Consider the following 17,052-nt stretch of genomic DNA (forward strand, 5'->3'; position numbering starts at 1 on the left):
GAGCTAAAAAAGGTGATCTTGAGGGAGTTTCATGTGAAACCTTATTCAAGTCACCCAGGTTATCACAAGACATTAACTGCAGTGAAGGTATTTTACTAATGGCTGAATCTGAAGAGAGATGTAGCAAAGTTCGTGGCTAGATGTTTTTATTTTCAGTGAGTGAAAGCAGAATGTAAACATCCAAGTGGATTGCTACAGCAGATTGTTATTCCAGAGTGCAAATGGGAGGTCATTACCATGCACTTCATTACAGGTTTACCGAAGACAGTGATACAACATGATTCCATCATGGTCATTGTGGACAGGTTGAAAAAGGTTGCACACTTCATTTTGATTAAGTCTACATTCTTAGCTAGAGATGTGCCACAGGTATTCATTAGACATGTGGTTAGATTGAATGGTGTTCCAAAGAAGATTGTGTCAAACAGGGATGTGAAGCTCACTTGCAAGTTTTGGAAGGAGTTGTTTGCAGGTTTGGGCACAGAGTTGGCCTTCAACACATCTTATCATCCACAGATCGATGGATAGACAAAGAGGGTTAATAAGATATTGGAGGACATGTTGAGAATGTATGTGATGTATCAGTAGTGGAAGTGGGAAGAATACCTTCCACTGGTTGAGTTTGCATACAACAACGGTTAGCAGGAATCATTTAGGATGAGTCCTTTTGAGGCATTGTATGGGTAGAGTTATAATACTCCCATCAGTTGGCGTGATCCAGTTAATAGGGTATTGATTAGAACAAATATGTTGGTAGACATGGAATAGGAAATACAGGTGATTAAGAAGAATCTAAAGGCCAGACAGGATAGGTAGAAGAGTTATGCAGATAGGAATAGGTTGTTCAAGGAGTTCCAAGTTGGGGAATAGGTATACTTGCGCATCAAACCGAAGAAGAGCTCCTTGCGGATTGGATCTTGTGCCAAGTTGGCACCATGGTTTTCTGGACCCTTTAACATTATTAAGAGGATTGAGTTATGTAGATAGGAATAGGTTGTTGAAGGAGTTCCAAGTTGGGGAACAGGTGTACTTGCGCATCAAACCGAAAAAGATCTCCTTGCGGATTGGATCTTGTGCCAAGTTGGCACCACGGTTTTGTGGACTCTTCAACATTATTGAGAGGATTGGGCCTGTAGCCTATCGACTTGCACTGCCTCTGACAATGAAATTCCATAATGGTTTCCATGTATCTATGCTTAAGAAATATGTTAAGGATGTTGATCATGTGATTGACTGGTCTATATTGCAGGTGGAACGAGATGGAGAATTCCAGTTGGAGCCTCAGTGTATATTGCAGAAAAAGGTGATCATTCTCTGGAACTAAGTAATCAAGCAAGTTAAAGTGTAATGGAAGCACTTTGGGCCCGATGAAGCTACATGGGAGATGGAAAATCAGATGTGAGCTATGTATCCTTCCTTGTTTGCCGGTTGAGGCAAAGCAGCTTTGATATGATGTTTTGGTATATGCTTTGATATGGTGTTTTGGTATATGCTTAAATATGGTGTTTGGCATATGTTTTGATACATTTTTTGGTATATGATTTGGTATATGTTTTTGATATATATATTTGGTGATATTGTTATATGTACATGTGTATATGGATGTAAATATTTCCATGAACTATGTTATAAAACACCACAAAGCGGTATGGGTGTCCTGTCATTATGATTATGGTGTCATGTTACTATGATATCATGTGATTGTGTCATCATGATGTTATGATGTCATGTGGGTTGGCACTCAGTGGGATGATCATTGTAAATATTGTAATGAGTTGTGTTATAAAACTCCACTATGCGGTATGTTGTCATGTTGTCATGATATTTCGATTTTGAGTAGGTCCTTCACTGTAAATACTGCATCGAGCTATGATATAAATCTCCATGAGCAATATGTATTCTTTCAGCGGGTTTCTGAGGTATATGTGTGATTGAACATCGAGGACGATGTCACCCAAGGGGGAGGGTTCCGTAACAACCCTGGTGAAATTTCCATGTAATAAAAGTTAAAAACAATAACCACGGTCGATGGGACAGTTATTCCAAGCTAAATGTTGGACAAGACATCCTAGGGGGTGTTCATTTGGTTGTTTATAGCTAAAGAAATTCACAAAGGCAATGGCTAAGGCTTTGGAAATGAAAAATGACATTTTTGGCACAATTATTTAAGAATATAATGGAAATTAGGAGAAAAAGGAGGTGAAAGGTCACAGGTTGCATGTGAGGAGAAAAACGAAGGAAAATAACGGAAAATGAAGAAAATAGAGGCCTCATTCATAAACAGGCTTCTGAGGATTAGTTGGTAACCTTTTTTCAGTTCAATGATGAAGCTCTCTAATTATTCTCTCTCTCTCTCTCATACTCTTGGACACTCAGAGTTTTTTTGGAGTACTTTGGCATTGGAGCAAGAAAGGAAAAGAAGGCAAGAGGAAGCAAAGATTAAGCAGGGAAAGGCATGATCAAGTAGCTACAGCAGGCTTCCTTGTAGGTATCGACTTGCATGTGTATTTTCCTTCCAAGATTTGGCATGCATTGGATTGCATGCATTTCTTTTCTAACGTGGCATGGGTTTTGCTAGGTGTGACAATATTTTCAACCTAGCCTTGCCATTTCCTGATAGATTTGATGAGATGGGTTCTCTCATTCATTTTATGTGGGATGGCTGGATTAGATTTGAAGTTGAGTGGGTTGGAGCTCTGAATTGACAAACACATGGTCTAGTGGTCCCTGAACTGGAAAGTGGATCATGAAGCCACTAGCCTAGTAACTCTTGAACTAGACGATGGGTTGCGATAAAGTCAGATTGTATGCCTTGGTGGGCCTAGGAATCCTTTTCGGTGAATGGCGGGATATATGGTAAAGCTAAAAAATGGATTTTCTCTCCATTGGGCCTAGTGGTCCCAGGGTGGGATGCATGGTAAAGCTTGGAGAGTATGTCTCAGTGTAGGGCCTAGTGATCCCTGCATGAGACTATGGATTGTGGTAAATCCTGAGAGACTAGGAGGCACTCAAATTCCTCATGGTGTAGGTAGAGAACTCCAGTGGCATCCATGTTGATTGGTATTTTTGATGTGTTCTATGAGTCCCACATTCATGCTTGGAATATGGCACGGGGTTGATGGGCTTAAGAGAGACATGGCTTAGTCAATCTATGGTTGGGTGGAATGTGGTAGTCCCATCTCTGGTTGGTTTATTGCATCCATTAATGAGAAATTTGTTCCCTTCATTTTCATGTGTAAATGCATTGATGTATATGTGGATTTTGATGGCTAATATGTTTATGATATTTATGTTCCTATTATGTTGGTTATATGTATATTTTATGCCAACAGCTATGTATGGCTCTCAGGATGGTTTTACTGGTATATGAATGGATAATGTATCTATGACCTAATAGATGATAATGCAGCAATTGACATGAGGGAACAATGGTTCATAGTGATTCTCAGATAGGTATGAGATCTCTACACTTAATTTTGTCATTTACACTTGTAGATTACATGCTGATGATATGTTTGAAGAAATGCCTGTCATGGCTATTAGGGGTCTGGTTATGGTCTTGTTTAGCTTATTGCTTTTGGACCATTGTTTCCATGTACGTTTTCTGATTCTAACCTATCACTCCATTATGGGCAGTGACCTGGGCTTTGGGCCTGAAAAGGGGCTTAAATCCTGGGTCATTGGCACTGAACTGGCAACTTTGGTCTCTATTCACTGAAAGGCAAGCCTGTGAGAGTGACTTTTGGTTTCTGGTCACTCACTTGCCCATAGCATGAGAGAAACTATGCCTAAGAGGTCCAGAACAGCATTGGGACCCAGGGATAGGCTATCTGAGTGGCTGACATATCTCCTGAGGATTTTGAAGCTGATGTTGGATGACTGTGTGTGATGTTTCTGACAATTCTACTTCCTTAAATTCACATAGGAGGTCGAATCTGATCAAAGTAGCCTCTCATCTCATGTTTACCCCGGTTTGCATGGTTACTTGGGTAGATGTGGGAGGAGGATGTTACAGTATCCAATAACATGCCATCCCTATTCGTATCATCCATGTTTGACCTATGCCCACCATGAGGATTTCTACCATATGCCCCATTAGTCTTCTCCTCTTGTCCATAACGGATTTGTGGTTGTCCATGTCTTTACAATCTTGACAAACTCTGAAGGATAGCTACATTAACCTCTGCTTGTTTATCCTATGCCCTTGAAAGTCTTTCCTATGACTGAATGACCATGTAATTATCTGCCTTGCAACTACTAATCTTTGCCTTTAAACTCCTCAAGGTGTTTGCTATGTTAGGAGAATACCCATCTCTTGGTTGCTCATCTAATCTATAGGGAAAATCATGTGAATTGTAGTCTACCATTTTGCTAGTCATCTTTGATCCTCTTCTCCCTGCAAGTATACCATGTCAAATAAATAAAATACAAACATAATCAACATACCTCAATGAAGTTCAAGGGAGGCTATCTCGTCTACAGAAATCAACCATATTAGCACGATATATGTATATACAAATCATATTGACATAGATACATCATGCATGACAATGCCAACTACACATACTAAACCCGTGCACGACAACCATAACCCTACCAATGCATATATAACTACCACATATACATTGACATGCATTTATGACAAACACTTTTTGCCCATCCAGTCCAAGTATTGAACCATGCTCTGATACCAATATGTAACCACCCCTCCCACATTTAACTAGTTTCACTAACCTGTATGGGTAAACATGAGACAGAAATCTACTATCACATGACCTGATCTCCTAGATCTCGTTAAGGAAGTGGGGCTGATTGCTGATGACAAACTGACATCTCACTATATCCTACAAGGGATACAGGTCACTCAAAGGCTTAATAACCACCCCAGGTGGCCAAATCCTAATTTGGACCACCTTTTCCTTTCCCTGGGCCCTCAAATACTCCCACGGAAAGGGCTTCATGAGGTTAGAAGCCTCCAATAGCATGCATAAGCCTTCATCCCAACGATTGCAACCCAAAATGCCCAGTTCAAAGCATGCAGTCCTGGATTCTAAGTCTGATTTCCAGGTCAGCCTCCACAACACTGCCCAAAACTCAGTTGGAATTTCCAGAATCATTTCTAACATGATGAAAAATCCATTCAATCAAACTTGAATCAAAAACTTGACCTAGCTAGGCCTAACCATGGCATTCATTTCGTCAAACACATTGAGAACATGTAATCTATAGGTCATGAATGCATATATATGTTGGAAATAATATTGAGAGGGGGGGTGAATCAGTATTATCAAGTCAAATATTCCCTTTTTCAAATCCAGATAATATACGCTACTTCAGTTAATTAAATCCGCGTATATACGCAACTATGTAGAAGGAAACCCGCGTATACAATAATTATCTTTCAGATGTTGATTGTTAATCTGTGTATCAGAATTAAATAACCAGTAACCAGAAATAATAAAACAGAGCAGAAGACAATCACACACAAGAACACAAGATATAAGGTGGAAACCAAATGTGGGTGAAAACCACCTACTGCAATTCATCTCTATCTTCTTTTAATTAGAAACTTCGTTTTACAATGTACTGGTGCAGTCCTTTACCAATACGCAGGCTGCAACCTACAGAGAGCTACAACCCTCTCTCGTTCTCCATCTTCTCCTGGAAGGGAGCTACAACCCCCTTAGCTCTTGCACTAGCCAAGATACTAGTACGTAGGTGTTGGCCTACAGAAGGCTACAACCTTCTCTTTCTTCCAGGGACCACGTTTCATAAATTTTCAAACTGGATCCACATCAATCAAATATCAAGAATTTCTGCATCAACCAATCACCTATTCACCACTCAAACTGAATCAAAATAAACACTTCTCTGATAGTTGTACCCAGAACATAGTAACTGTAACCGCACACCAATTCTGAACCCTGACCATTGCAGCAATAAACAGAAGTAGCTAGAACATAGATTAAGAGATGTACGCTACTTCACTGTTCAGAAACCTGCGTGTATACGCTTCTGTGTAAAATCCAACTTGCGTATACGCTTCTTTCCCTTACCAAAACAGCGTGTATACGCGCCTTCGCTTCACTGAACCTGCGTATAGATCTATAAAGGATAATTCACTCTTTCAAAAATTCAGACACTGATTAGCCCAGAGTATCAGATTTATAGATCAATCATACGCCACATATAACAGATCAAAATCATACAAAGATACTATCATTCAAGCCTTAAGATTATGACCCATCAATAGAACTTATCCTTCTCTTTGCGCTAAGGTTCCTCCTTCATTCAGATCCAGATCTGCACCATCAATCACCACTATTTCAGATCCAGCACTTATTAGATATTCAATTAATTCAAATGATCCTTTTCCAAATGATCTCCTTCCCCTTTTATAGTCTTAGGCCTTTCACAATACCACGGTCCAAAACCATAATAAAACAATACCATGGTCCCAATACTTGGGATCAACACTTCTGACGAGATACCATGGTCCAAAACCATAGCTTCAAATACCAAGGACTAACTACCACGGACCAAAAGTATGTTCTCGAACATATACGCGCTTTTCCTTGCGTGAAAGTGCGTGTATACGCATACGCGCCTTTGTAACGTCTAACCCGTGTGTATACGCGCCTTAGTCTAGGTGAACCTGCGTATATGACTTTTCCTTCATTCTGAAAGCCTGAACCGAGATCTGTCACCAGAGAGAGTTGCCATCAAGGACAACACCTGTGCCATAGCTCCAAACCTGTGCCATAATGCTAACAATCTCCCCCTTTGGACTTGATGGCAACCCCAAGATCCTCAAAGTCATTCTCCCCCTTTGTCATCAAGGGAAAAGGGTTGTGCTCCCCCTGAGTACATGTTGAAGTCTCTGCCCTGCTGTGCTGACCATGCTCCCCCTGACTGTAGGCAAGATCTGCAAAAAGATGTTCTTCAAGAAGAAACATGACTTATACATCATAAAATACCTTCCTATCATCAAAAGACTCAATACATACATCCATCACCCAACCAAGTGGGGATACATCAGAAATTTACATAAGACAACCAAGTACATTACATCTTCATCCCAGGCATAGTGGGGAAACCAAAATAGGCCGTTACATGACCTTGACACCTTAAAAGAGATACATGACATAGAGACGAAATAACTAGAGCAAGACTTATGAAAGTCACTAATAACTGATATCAGCAGCATTTTTCAATCACCATTCAGATCAGCAACCAAGATTTCCTTTTGTTCTCCCTCTGCCTTTGATCTACCTGAAACCAACAACAGCTGTGAACTAGAACCAAAAGCTTCTAAGATAATGCCAACAATGCATCATTAGAAGTTTATCTGCTCCCCCTGAACCTATGCCAGATGGTCTCTGTTAGACCCATATCAGAATATATTCAACCAGAGCCTGTCCCTACTGATATCCATCAAACCTCTATATACGCGACTGTCTCTGCACAAAATCGCGTATGTACGCGGATCCTCCTCAGGAAACTCACGTACACCCATTTTTCTCTGAAACAGACAAGTTTTAACAGCAAGATGATGCATCAACTACTCCCAGCTTCTATCTGAGGTATTCAAAAGTTTCCTCGGGCAGTGGTTTGGTGATAATATCAGTAACTTGTTCCTTAGAAGGAACATACTCCAATTTGACCTTTTTTTCCAACACTTGTTCCCGGAGAAAGTGATACTTGATCGGTATGTGCTTGGTCTTTGAATGCATGACTGGGTTCTTTGAAATGCTGATTGCACTTGTATTATCACATAAGATGGAGATAGGTGGTGTACAAGTGATTTGAAAATCTTGCAAGGTCTACATCATCCAAAGGAGTTGAGTGCAGCAAGATGTAGCAGCCACATATTTCGCTTCAGCTGTAGATAAAGCAATCGAACTCTGTTTCTTGTTGAACCAAGATACTAATCCGGAACCCATAAAGAATGCACCACCACTTGTGCTCTTCCTATCATCCACGCTTCCGGCCCAATCTACATCTGTATAACCATGAAGTGTGAGATCTGTATCTCGAGGATACCATAAGCCATAGTTTTGAGTTCCTTGAAGATACTTGAAGATTCTCTTAACTGCTTGAAGATGAGTTTCCTTAGGATTTGCTTGAAATCTTCCAACTATTCCCACTGCATGCATGATGTCTGGTCGAGTGTCTGTCAAATAAAGAAGACTTCCAATCATGGATCTATAGGTTGGTTGATGCACTGCTGCTGATTCATCATTTGCACTGAGGTTGCATCCTGTAACCATAAGGGTACATACTGGTTTTTCATCTTCCATGCCATATTTCTTCAGGATCTGCTTGAGATACTTGGTTTGAGACAAAAAGATACCGCCTTCATTTTTTTGGATTTGCAACCCAAGAAAATATGTCATTTCTCCAAGCAAGGACATTTCAAATTCTTTCTGCATCACGAAGGCAAAGCTTTGACTCATAGCTTCTTCATTGCTGCAAAAGTTTCTTCAAAGTCTATTCCTTCTTGTTGAGCATACCATTTACAAACAAGTCTGGCCTTGTTTCTAATCATTTCCCCATTTTCATTCAAATTGTTTTTAAAGATCCATTTGTCCCTATGACATTCTTATCTTTTGGTCTAGGAACCAACTCCCAAGTGTTATTCTTTTCGATCTGCTCAAGTTCTTCATCCATTGCCTTGACCCAACATTCATCTTTGCATGCCTCTTTTACATTTTGTGGTTCAGTGGAGGAGAGCAATGCCAAATAGCTTGAGGCTTCTGCAATTGTTCTTCTTGTTTGTATACCTGCCTCTTTCTGCCCCAAAATTTGAGATTCTGGATGATTGTTCTGAACGTACCTGGATGGAGTCTTCTCTTCTATCCTTATCTGCTCCTCTAGTGTCTCTTGAGGTTCTTCTTCATCATCAGTCTGATTTGAAGGATGGTCTTCATCCTCTTCGATATTTTCATAATTTACTTGCCTAGGAATGTTTCCTTCTTCATCAACCACTACATCAATGTTGTCAACAATTCTTCCAAGTCTTTTATTGTAACACTTATATGCTTTGTTGTGGGTAGAATAACCAAGGAGAATGCCTTCATCTACTCTAGGTTCAAATTTGCCAAGATGTTCATCATTATTCTTAATATAGCATTTTCTTCCAAAAATTTTGAAATGTTTTACTGAAGGAGTCTCACCATACCAGAGCTCATGAGGAGTTTGAGTGCTTTTCACCTGGACATTTGTTTTGTTGAGAATAACAACCGCAGAAAATGCAGCTTCACCCCAGAAGGTTGCAGGAGTTCCAGACTCATCAAGCATAGCACGAGCCATTTGTTGAACCGTTCTGCTCATCCTTTCCACTACTCCATTTTGTTGAGGAGTCCTAGCTGTAGAGAATTCCCTTCTTATTCCATGTTCTTCACAAAAATCGAAAAATTCATTTGAGGTAAACTCCCCACCTCTATCTGACCTGAGGCACTTAATTTTGTGATCTGATTCGTTTTCATCCAAGGCTTTGAAAGATTTGAATTTTTCGAAGGCTTCATCTTTGTGCTTCATAAGTCCTATCCAAACCATCCTAGAGAAGTCGTTAATGAATAATATAAGTATTCTTCTCCTCGAGGTGACCTTTTCCTAGATGGACCACATACATCTGTATGGACTAGTTCAAGAGGCCTGCTAGCTGATCCTTCCTTCTCAGGGAAGTTAGTTCTGGTTTGCTTACCAAACTGACATGATTTGCATATTGTATTGTCTGGAATTCTGATGTCTGGAAGACCACGAACTACTTGGTATTTGCATGCTTTCCTTATCTGTGAAAAGCTTAGATGCCCCAACCTCCGGTGCCATAACTAGTGTTCATCATTCTTGCTCAAATAGCATTGTTGTTGTCCTTCTTCAAATATGTATAAATTATTTGGAGTTATTATGCCTTTGATCATTGTTTTTCCTATATCAACATCACGAACACTACATCCATTTGATCGAAATATTACCTCAGTTCCTTGATCGCACATCTGACTGACACTCAGTAGATTATGCCTCAATCCATCAACATACAAAAAATTTCCAGCTTTGACTTTTTCTTTCAACTGAACAGTGCCTTTTCCTTTTATGACTACAGGGGTATCATTTCCAAAAGAAACTTTCTTTCCTTTTTCTAAGGCACTATATGATTGAAGTTTTTCTTTATCACCTATCATATGCTTCGAACATCCACTGTTGATGTACCATTGATTTTCCTGTCCTTCTGCATATAAAGCTATCCCACATCTTTCTGGTTGCGGTTCCTTCATTCTCCATGTTCTGGCACTTGAGATTTGTTCCTTCTGAGTTGTCTTCCGAAACCTGCTCCTGCATTCAGAATCTTCATGACCAAAGTTATTACAAATAGAACATTCAATTTAATTTTCAAGGGCAGAAAAGTTGTTATAGGTCCTTTTCGTGATTCCAGTCATACTTCTTTGTTTTTGAGATTCTCTAGTCATGATTGTTTTATTGGCAACACATTGAGCTGCTTTGTGGCCAAAGTTATGGCAAGAGAAACATTGGTCATTGAAGAAACTCCCGCGATTATCAAATCTACCAGCCAAATGATTGTAATATCTATTGTCATCCATTCTTGAGGCAAATTGAGAAGATTCTACCAGTGGCTGGTTGTAGCTTTTGTTCATCCTTAAGGTGGATTGCCCCCGATTTACCTAGTAGTCTTTGTTTATTCTTGATGTAAATCGTCCCTATTTTACCTGGTGATCTCCATTAGGCTTTTGCTCATTCCTCCTTGCTGCATCAAGATAACTTTTTGGGGTGGATGGTTTTTGTGCTTGAGATGCTTCTTCATTATATCCCAGACCTGTCTTGATTAGTGGGGAACGTTGCACATTGATAATCTCATCTAGAGTTTCAGATCCTTTAACAAATCTAAGATTAAGAGCTTTAGTTTTCTCAATCTCTTTTCTAAGTCCCACAATTTCACATTCCAATTTTTCATGATGTTTTTCCCTTTCAGCCAGTTGACATTGCAGAGAATCAATAATCACATTTTTCTCTTCTAAACAAATTTTGAGTTTAGAAATCTCTTCATAAAGACCTCCTTCATCTATAGCATCCATGTAATCATCATCTTCAAAAGCCATTAAAAGTTTATAATTATTACCTCGTTCATCTTCGTCACTATTTGAAAGTCCATCACTATCTTCATGAGTGTAATAGCTTTTCTTATTTGCATTCTGTTTCTTGTTCCATCTAACAGGTTCCTTCCCCTTGTCAATCTTATCCTTACGAGGACATTTGGCAGCATAGTGGCCAACTCTTCCACAAGCAAAGCATTTGAAAGGTAACTTACCTCGGAATCGTCCAGCACCCCGTTGAAGGTTTTTGACAAAATTTGATTCTTCTTCTTCTTCTGACACGTGTCCTGACTCATAGTAATCTCCTTTTCCTTAAGCCTTGAAGGTGACTTCTCTCCTGTCTGATGGTCCTCCTTTCCTCATTTCATAAGCAGTCAGAATTCCGTGCAGCTGTGACATGGTAAGGTTTCGTATATTCTCTTTTTCTTCTATTGCAGAAACTTTAGATTCAAACCTAGGGGACAAAGATCTTAGAACCTTTTCAACCACAATAGCCTCTTTTATTTCTTCACCCAAATTTTTCATACAATTAACAATCTCATCTACACGAAGGAAATAGTTAGCCACACTTTCATCATTGTGCATTCTAAGATTTTCATACTAAATTCTGAGGGTTTGAAGTTTTGCTCGTTTTACCTGTTCATCTCCTTCATAGCTCAGAACAATATTGTCCCATATTTCTTTTGCGGATTTACACTGCATAACCTTCACGAATTCTGATTGAGATAGACATCCTAATAGAGTATTGACAGCCTTTTCATTTGTTTCATATTTCTTCTTCTCAGCGGGATCTGTAGGAGTTGCTGAAGGAAAAGTGTACCCTGTATCTATGATATCCCAGACTTTTGTACCAAGAGATTGCAGATAGGCTGTGACTCTTACCTTCCAATAGACGAAGTTGGTCCCATCAAAAATTGGTGCCCTGATTGATGCTTCTCTCTCGTAGTTGCTCATGATGATGGATCTTCCTTCAAGCGATCAAGCTTCTTCAAAAGGACCTGCTCTGATACCAATTGTTGGAAATAATACTGAGAGGGGGGGTGAATCAGTATTATCAAGTCAAATATTCCATTTTTCAAATCCAAATAATATACGCTACTTCAATTAATTAAATCCGCGTATATACGCAACTATGTAGAAGGAAACCCGCGTATACAATAATTATCTTTTAGATGTTGATTGTTAATATATGTATCAAAATTAAATAACCAGAAACAGTAAAACAGAGCAGAAGACAATCGCACACAAGAACACAAGATATAAGGTGGAAACCCAATGTGGGTGAAAACCACCTGCTGCAATTCGTCTCTATCTTCTTTTAATTAGAAACTTCTTTTTACAATGTGCTGGTACAGTCCTTTACCAGTACGCAGGCTGCAACCTGCAGAGAGCTACAACCCTCTCTTGTTCTCCAGCTTCTCCTGGAAGGGAGCTACAACCCCCTTAGCTCTTGCACTAGCCAAGATACTAGTACGTAGGTGCTGGCCTACAGAAGGCTACAACCTTCTCTTTCTTCCAGGGACCACGTTTCATAAATTTTCAGACTGGATCCACATCAATCAAATATCAAGAATTTCTGCATCAACCAATCACCTATTCACCACTCAAAACTGAATCAAAATAAACACTTCTCTGATAGCTGTACCCAGAACATAGTAACTGTAACCACACACCAATTCTGAACCCTGACCACTGCAGCAATAAACAGAAGCAACTAGAACATAAATTAAGAGATGTACGCTACTTCACTGTTCAGAAACCTGTGTGTATATGCTTCTGTGTCAAAGCCAACCTGCGTATTCGCTTCTTTCCCTTACCAAAACAGCGTGTATACGCGCCTTCGCTTCGCTTCACTGAACCTGCGTATAGATCTATAAAGGATAATTCACTCTTTCAAAAATTCAGACACTGATTATCCCAGAGTATCAGATTTATAGATCAAGCATACGCCACATATAACAGATCAAAATCATACAAAGATACTATATTCAAGCCTTAATATTATGACCCGTCAATAGAACTTATCCTTCTCTTTGCACTAAGGTTCCTCCTTCATTCAGATCCAGATCTACACCATAAATCACCAATATTTCAAATCCAGATCTGCACCATAAATCACCAATATTTCAGATCCAGCACTTATTAGATATTCAATTAATTCAGATGATCCTTTTCCAAATGATCTCCTTCCCCTTTTATAGTCTTAGGCCTTTCACAATACCATGGTCCAAAACCATAATAAAACAATACCATGGACCCAATACTTGGGATCAACACTTTTGACGAGATACCATGGTCCAAAACCATAGGTTCAAATACCAAGGACTAACTACCACGGACCAAAAGTAAGTTCTCCAACATATACGCGCTTTTCCTTGCATGAAAGTGCGTGTATACGTATACGCGCCTTTGTAACGTCTAACCCGCGTGTATACACGCCTTAGTCTAGGTGAACTTGCGTATACGACTTTTCCTTCATTCTGAAAGCCTGAACTAAGATCTGTCACCAGAGAGAGTTGCCATCAAGGACAACACCTGTGTCATAGCTCCAAACCTGTGCCATAATGCCAACAATATAAACATAGGGGGTGTAAAACTTCTCTAAGAATCATCAAGAAGGCCTGATTCCCTCTCATAATAGTTTCAATAACATTTATTAGTTCATATATTCAATAACATTCACCAACTAATCAAAACATGTTAAGTTCCATAACTAGAACTTGTCATGAAACCATGCTTATAACCAGCATATAACTAGAATTATAACTATGATATAACAACCATAAAATCCACATAGTAGCAAGTATATATAATCATGAAATACAATAGGAAAAGAGCTCTTATAAACATATGCAAAATCCAACCAATTCAGGAACTTCCACATGCCACCCGACCATAGATTGAGCTAAACCAAATATTTCTTTTATCCAATCACCCTCATGCCATATTCCAAGCATAAATGTGGGACTCAAGAAAAAATAACCAAGGCTTCTCAAAGATTACACTACTCCATCCTTAGTATTTATTGCAATCCCGCCAAAACTGGTCAAGGGATTCCTAGGTGCAAAATAAGAACATAAACAACCAGGCTTTACCACAATCCCACCAAAATCTCTCAAGGGATCACTAGGCCCAAAACAAGCTTAGATGCCTCAAAATTTCTTCACCAATACCTTGAGGAAATTTCTCGTCTCCACCCTCAGGCTTTACGACAATCACGCAAAAATAGGTCAAGTGATTCCTAAGCCCTTGGGAAATTTCCTGGGACCACCTCACCCAGTTCCAAAACCATCTGGCAATCCAAAGCTCAACCGTATGAATGAACCCCATCACACCATGGCTTCCAGAAATGGAAAGGCAAGGTTGAAACATTGTCACACCTTGCAAAACCCATGCCAGTGACAACAAGAGAACTAAATACACACATGCATGTACAATGCATTCACAAACTAGCTAGGAAATCACACATGTAACTTGTTGCCTGCAAGTCTTCTCACTAAAACTCCTTGATCCAACTTTTCCTTGCTTGATCATTGCTTTCCTTTGCCTTCTTATCCTTCCTTTTCTTTCCTTTATTCAATGCTAGAGTGCTCCAAGAATTCTCTAAGTGTGCAATAGTATGAAAGAATAGATGGAATAGAAGAGGGCTCCTAGCTAAAACTGACAAAAGGTTGTGAACTGATCCTCATAATCCTTTTTATCATAGAGGCCTCTATTTTCTTCAGTTTCCTGTATTTTTCCTTCAATTTCCTCCTTATCCAATTTTGTGACCTTTCACCTACTTTTTCTCCTAATTTCCTTTATTTTCATAAATAAAATGTCAATTAATGTCTCTTTCCCTTTTCCAATTCCTTTTCAAATGCCTTTTCCAATACCTTTGCCAATTTCCTTAGCCATAATAAACCAAAATGAACACCCACACGGATGTTTTGGCTAACATTCAGCTTGGAATATGTGTCTCATGACCTTGGTCTTGTTTTTCCTTTATTAAATTTATTACATGAACATTTAACCCAAGGTGGTTACATTTTACGTGTCGTACGTTCTAGCAAGTAGTATTATGTAGTTGTTGCACATCTATCTCTATTCTCAACGGATCACCAAGCCCATGATGTGTTTCACTTTCTTGGAAATTCTCTTCCACGTCCTTCTTGGTGTGGTTCTCATATTCATTAGACAAATTTTGAGGTATAAAATGGACCTCCTAAGGAATATTATAAAATAATAGTGGAAATAACCAAATAATATTAGATTACCTCATCAAGTTTTGAAAGGAAAAAAGAAAAAACTATTTTTTCAACTCATATTTTCAACTCATCTCCCAATTATTTACTCAAATTTCGAGCAGGAGTACTTGTTGGATGTGGAATTTAATTTTTCATCCAATTAGTACACATGTTGCATACTTTTGATGGACCCTATTATAGAAAAAATGTGAAATACATGAAAAAAGTGATTGCAATCACGTTTTTTCATGTATTTCACATTTCGTGTAGTAAGGTCCATCAAAAGTATGTATCATGGTTACTCTTTAGATGAAAAATTAAATTTTTCATCCAACGATAGCTCCCACAAAAAAATTGAGTAAAATCATAGGGAGATAAAATGAAAATACGATTCAAAAAATTATTTTTTTTCTATCTTTTTACCTTTTTACTCAAAAAATGGTGAATCATCCCCCATGGTTGATATCATCATATTAAATCATATTAGTTCTTATAATGTTAATTTTTTTTGTACATATTTTTTTAGACCCATTTTTCACCTCAGAATTTCTCTAATGTTTTCTCAAATTAGCAATGCCCAGCGTGGCCAATACCACCTAATGCATGAATTTCAACATGGTGTTCTTTCGTGTGGCGTATCTACACTACATCGGCACCCACAAGAGAATCTATGTCAAATTATCCATGGAATACCTCAATGAATGGTGCTTTCTTCTCAAGTTGGCACTTCCCAGTTTCTTTGTGGTGTGTTTGGAATGGTGGTGGTATGAGATCATGAATCTACTAGCAAGCTACTAGCACAATCCAAAGGTAACATTAGCCACAATAGCCATTGTAATCTAGACAACATCGCTTACGTACATTGTACCCATGGCCCTAAGTTCCTCTTTGTCTACTCGAGTGGGCAACGAGCTGGGAGCATGCAAAACCTCGAGAGCTAGGCTTGCTACCTATGTCGCAGCTATGGGTTTTGTAGTCTTTATAGTGTTTCTTAGTCTAATGTGGACCACGCTTTTGAGATATCTATGGGGCTAAGTATTTTCAAGAGATGGAGTCTTAGCTCTTACGACAACTGTTTTTCCCATTATAAGACTCTAAGAGATGAGAAACTTCCCTCAAACAATGGGCTACGAGGTTCTCAGAGGAAGCAGCAGGCCTGCAATCAGTGCTAGAACTAATCTCTAGTCTTTTTATTTTATAGGGAAACTTGTGGCTAATGTCTTAGCCTTTGTTCTTAATATTGGATTACTGGGGAAAAACACTAAGCCATAGGAATTCAAGGATGCTAATATGTCTGTGATGTTGGCACTTTTTCTAGAGTCTCACAAGATGTCATCCTTGAAGAAATTATGGCCAGTGGGAGCCTCATAAGGTTGGGCATATCTGTCTGGGAAACTGTGATGGCCAATGTCGATGTCAGTACTACAAGAAATACCAATACACTGATCAAACAAAAGAAAGCCAATTTTGATATAATGGACCTCAACACTACATAGATTTCTCCATAACCCCTCATTCCAACACTATGTGGACATGCAACTGAGGATATATTTATCCAACTACACAAAACCCTTGTCACTAAAGTCCATTTGCTAGGCCCCACACTATCAACATCACAGTTGGCCACTAGTATTACAGGGTATCTTTATCCTTATATCTTTGTGCATCATGGTTTTTGGGTCATCCATAAACCCATGGTTATGGGTCAACCCCAC

The 17,052-nt window shown here is 39.1% G+C and overlaps 1 pseudogene; it reads left to right on the plus strand.

Annotated features, from left to right (window-relative positions):
* The window catches only part of LOC149146330 (protein DETOXIFICATION 55-like), a 68,792-nt pseudogene extending 52,183 nt beyond the window's left edge, over positions 1-16,609 (plus strand).
* Positions 16,610-17,052: the final 443 nt, after the last annotated feature.

This window comes from Pinus tabuliformis, chromosome X, assembly GCF_031772625.1.
Source record: "Pinus tabuliformis cultivar Carrire ecotype Pingquan chromosome X, CPIR1, whole genome shotgun sequence".
In the NCBI taxonomy this organism is placed as follows: Eukaryota; Viridiplantae; Streptophyta; class Pinopsida; order Pinales; family Pinaceae; genus Pinus; species Pinus tabuliformis.